We start from the raw sequence: 4,383 nt of genomic DNA, 5'->3' as shown, positions 1-4,383 counted from the left end.
CTTATCAACTGTCAATATCGGTCTAGTCCGATGTAACAAATACATCCGATCTTATCTACTTTGCTAATGTTCTAGAAAGAACATAACACTGTAATGTTTAAGTAGATCATATCGTAGATTGGAAAGTCTGTGTAAATCCTGTGCACTGACTAATCTAAGGACTAACTTATTTTGAACATATAATCATATTTATATTCCACTGTGATTACGTCACTATAAATAAGATTAGCTATATGCTCGAGATTTAATAGAAGTTTATATTAAACAAATAATCATGAAAATAAAACATGTGAGCAAAGTGATTGACCAAGACAAAAAATGATTTCTATTCTTTTATTGATAATAAAATGAGATTACAAAGAATTTGGGTTTTAATTAGGGCATAAAACCCCAACACGCTGAATATGGCGCATTGGCGCTGCCTCAAAAAAATTTCTGGAGCTCTCGGGTTCGTCTCAGCGCTGGGGCGCTGCCTCGAAAAATTTTCTGGTGGCCCTCTCTGACTTGAGCAGAGCTGAGGCGCTGGTTTGTGGCGCCTAGGTGCTGCTCCCTGAAACAAATCCTCTTCTTTTTTTCTTTCATGCTTTTCACGGTTTAACTTATAAAAATAATCCAAAAATTGTCCAAAATAATAAAAACCAAAACAACAGTTAAAATTGTTCAAAACTAAAGCAAAACAACTAAAAGAATGGGATGCCTCCCAAAAGCGCTGTCGTTAACGTCATTTAGCCGGACGCTGAACTCTCTACACCTTCAACTTGGGTCAAGTGCACCCCTTGCATCCTTGAGAGCCATTGTGTCATACGAGGAGAATTCCCTTCTACTGTTGAGAATATTGAAATTATCCTCAATGTCATCGAATCCTTCAAACTTGCCACACAATTATCTTTTCATACGACGTCGAACTGTTCGAAATCATTCTTTGGTCTTCTTCTTCTTTTTACCAATTGATTCTTGACAATCATTCACCACATCAACTTTATAACAGGAAGGAATTTCAGTTGTTGCAAAGACATTAAAACTTATTTCCTCATTTTGGACTCGCAACCTTAACTCCCCCTTTTGTACGTCGATTAAAGCTCGTCCTGTGGCTAAGACTGGCCTTTCAAGAATGATTGGGATGTTGGCATCCTCCTCCATATCAAGTACAATAAAGTTTGCTGGGAAGATGAACTTGTCCACTTTTACCAGAACATCTTCAATAATACCCCTAGGATGTGCTATTAATCTGTCTGCCAACTGAAGAGTCACTGTTGTAGGTCTTGCTTCCCCAAGCTTCAATCTTCTGAACACAAAAAGCGGCATTAGATTAATGCTCGCCCCCAAATCACATAGAGCATTCATACTCTCAAAATTCCCAATAGTGCAGGGTATTGTGAAACTCCAAGGATCTCTCAGTTTCTGAGGAAGCTTCCTTTGCAGAATGGCGCTGCACTCTTCAGTGAGCGCCACCGTCTCATAATCCTCCATCTTCCTCTTTTTGGACAGAATCTCCTTCATGAATTTCACATAACTCGACATTTGCTCCAAAGCCTCAACAAATGGGATGTTAATGTGAAGCTTTTTAAACACCTCAAGAAACTTTGAGAATTGTTTGTCAAGAGAATTCTTCCGGAGTCGTTGTGGATACGAGAATTTGACATTAGAATCAACAACTACTGGTTGAATCTTCTCTTGGGTTGCAAGGCCTTCAGTAACCTTTTCCTCCACTTGGGACTCAACTTTTTCATAACTCTCCTCTTCTTCCTTTTTTTCTTGAGTCCCTTTTAGAGAAGGACCGTCAATTTCTTTCCCGCTCCTCAGAGTGATTGCTTGGCATTGCTCCTTAGGATTTACCACAGTATTGCTAGGAAAATTCCCTTGAGGCCTAGTATTCAACATATTGGCCAGCTGCCCCACTTGCATCTCCAAATTTCTGATGGCAGATCTAGTCTCAATCATAAACTGAGTTTGAGTGTTGGTGAGGGTAAATAGGGCAGCCTGCAATTCACTAGGCTGTTTTGTAGGAGCTAGTGGCCTAGGTTGTTGAGAGGTTGATTCTTTTGGTGGAGTTTGAGTCATAGGCCGCTGATACTGTGGTTGAAACGGTTGTTGTTGGTCCTGATTATTTCTCCAAGAAAAGTTAGGCTGGTTTCTCCAACCTGGATTATAGGAGTTGGAGTAGGGGTTGTTGTAGGGCCTCTGAAAATTACCCACTGCCTGGACTTGAGCTTGATCTAATGGGACATTGATGGGATCTAAAGCAGCTTGGCACTGGTAAAAAGGATGAGGTCCCCCACAAAATTCACACATTACTTGGGCTTGCACAACCTGGGCAGACATGGTATTTTGTTGCAGCTGCTTAGTTAGAGACGCAACTTGAGCAGTTAGGGCTGTGATTGCATCTAGCTCATGAACCCCTACAAACCTTTTTATTATTGCCTGCTCATTCACATGGCCATTGGTAATTATTAGTGGCCATTTCCTCTAAGAGTTCATAAGCTTCATTAGCACTTTTGCTCATAAACGCTCCTCCCACTGCTACATCAATGATTGTGCGAATGGTACCGCACAAACCATTGTAAAAGTTGTGGACCAACATCCACTTCTCAATACCGTGGTGGGGACATTTTCTGATCAAGTCCTTGAACCTCTCCCAAGCATCATACAATGATTCTCCCTCAAGTTGAGAGAAGTTATTGAACTCCCTTCTCAGTTTAGCAGCCTTAGCAGGTGGAAAGAACTTCGCTAAGAACTTCTGAGCTAGAGCATCCCAAGTGGTGATAGTATTGGCGTCAAGTAAATTCTGCCAACTTTTCACTCGCTCCCTTAGCGAGAATGGGAACAAGCGCAATCTAATGGCATCATCACTCACCCCATTCATCTTGAAAGTGGCACAAAACTCTAGGAAATTGGCTATGTGCATATTGGGGTCTTCAGTGGGGAGGCCACCAAAGTGAACTGCAGTTTGGACCATCTGCAAGATAGCAGGTTTGATCTCAAAATTGTTTGCAGCAATGGTTGGAGGTCTAATGCATGAATGCACTCCTGTAATAGTGGGAAGTACATAATCTCTCAAAGTTCTTGGTCCTTGCTCCCTTGGAACCTCTGCAGCCCCTTGACCATTATTAACATCGTTTCCCAAATTATCAGCCATGGTAAACTTCGATCTCCTCTTTGTTTTTCGGTTTTGTCTGCACGTTCTTTCAATTTCCAGATCTATTGGTATAATATCCTTTTCTCTATTGCTTCACATATACCAACTAGTCCGAAAACACAATAGAACCTTGATCCAAATAAATGTTAAATCGAAATTAAATAAAATAAAATAACATATCAAATTAGAACAAAAATTAACTTTATTGATATTAATAAAAACAGTCCCCGGCAACGGCGCCAAAAACTTGTTGCGAAAATTAAAGCTACGCAAGTATACGTAATCGCTTTTGTAGTTTATTTCGGTAAGACCGATATCGTTCCCACGGAGACTGATTTATCAATTACCAAATAATTAATTTTTAGTTTCTATTTGACTAATGAAAACTGGATTTGGGTATTTTGAAAACAAGAAAACAGAAATAAATGAAAATTTGCAGAAATCAAATAATAACAAGAACACAAGGATTAAATTCACGGTAAAACAATTAGGAATCCTAATCTTCTCTACTATCCACTCTATTAATCTTTAATTCAATTACTACTGAAACTCTTCTCAATGAAATGATAGGCATGCAAAAGTGTTAACTATTCGAGTTAAGAGATAGAAAACTCGACCTAATGTAAATTCCCTATATATCTATGGTCAATTCAAACAATAGGAAACAATGAATACAGCCATAAATCACATAAACCAATTTGATACTATCCTTCTAAATTGAAATCTATGCCTATTCAATTTTAGCATATTCGAATCTCACTTTTAAGATTTTGATTCAAATTCATAAATCATATGTAAAAGGTGCGCAGTCAATTACATGCACAATAGACACAAATTGAATAGATTTCAGATGAAGAAGAAATAGATAAATGCATTAAATCATAATAGAGTTTCAAGAGAGTCAATTAGAAAACCTAAACAGAAATTTAGTTCATAAACATGACTAAATCAAACATAAACATAGAATTTAACATAATCTATATCAAAAGATAAAGAAAAGAACTCTAGGTTTTTTTTTCTTCTATAGCCTCCTTGCTTTTTCTGATCCCCTTCCCTAAAAACGTCATTAAAGAAGCTTTTATAAACCCTAATTCATTTTTGCTTGAAAAGACAAGATTATCCCTTAAAATTCCCTTAAATTGCGTTTCTGTACGGACCCTAGCGCTGGGGCGCCACGGGATAGAGCTAGGGCGTTCAAATAAGTCTCAAAACAAGTTTCCGAAAAATTGATGGCGCTGGGGCGCTGA

General features: G+C 38.5%; 1 non-coding gene across 1 annotated transcript; it reads left to right on the top strand.

Annotated features, from left to right (window-relative positions):
* The first annotated feature begins 2,591 nt into the window (after positions 1-2,591).
* LOC133802734 (small nucleolar RNA R71) lies at positions 2,592-2,698 on the top strand. Its single transcript, XR_009877479.1, has one exon. It is a non-coding gene; the product is annotated as a small nucleolar RNA R71 (small nucleolar RNA).
* Positions 2,699-4,383: the final 1,685 nt, after the last annotated feature.

Source organism: Humulus lupulus, chromosome 9 (genome assembly GCF_963169125.1).
Source record: "Humulus lupulus chromosome 9, drHumLupu1.1, whole genome shotgun sequence".
Classification (NCBI taxonomy): Eukaryota; Viridiplantae; Streptophyta; class Magnoliopsida; order Rosales; family Cannabaceae; genus Humulus; species Humulus lupulus.
The sequence above is the reverse complement of the archived record's forward strand: the minus strand, read 5'-3'. Positions and strand labels throughout refer to the sequence as shown.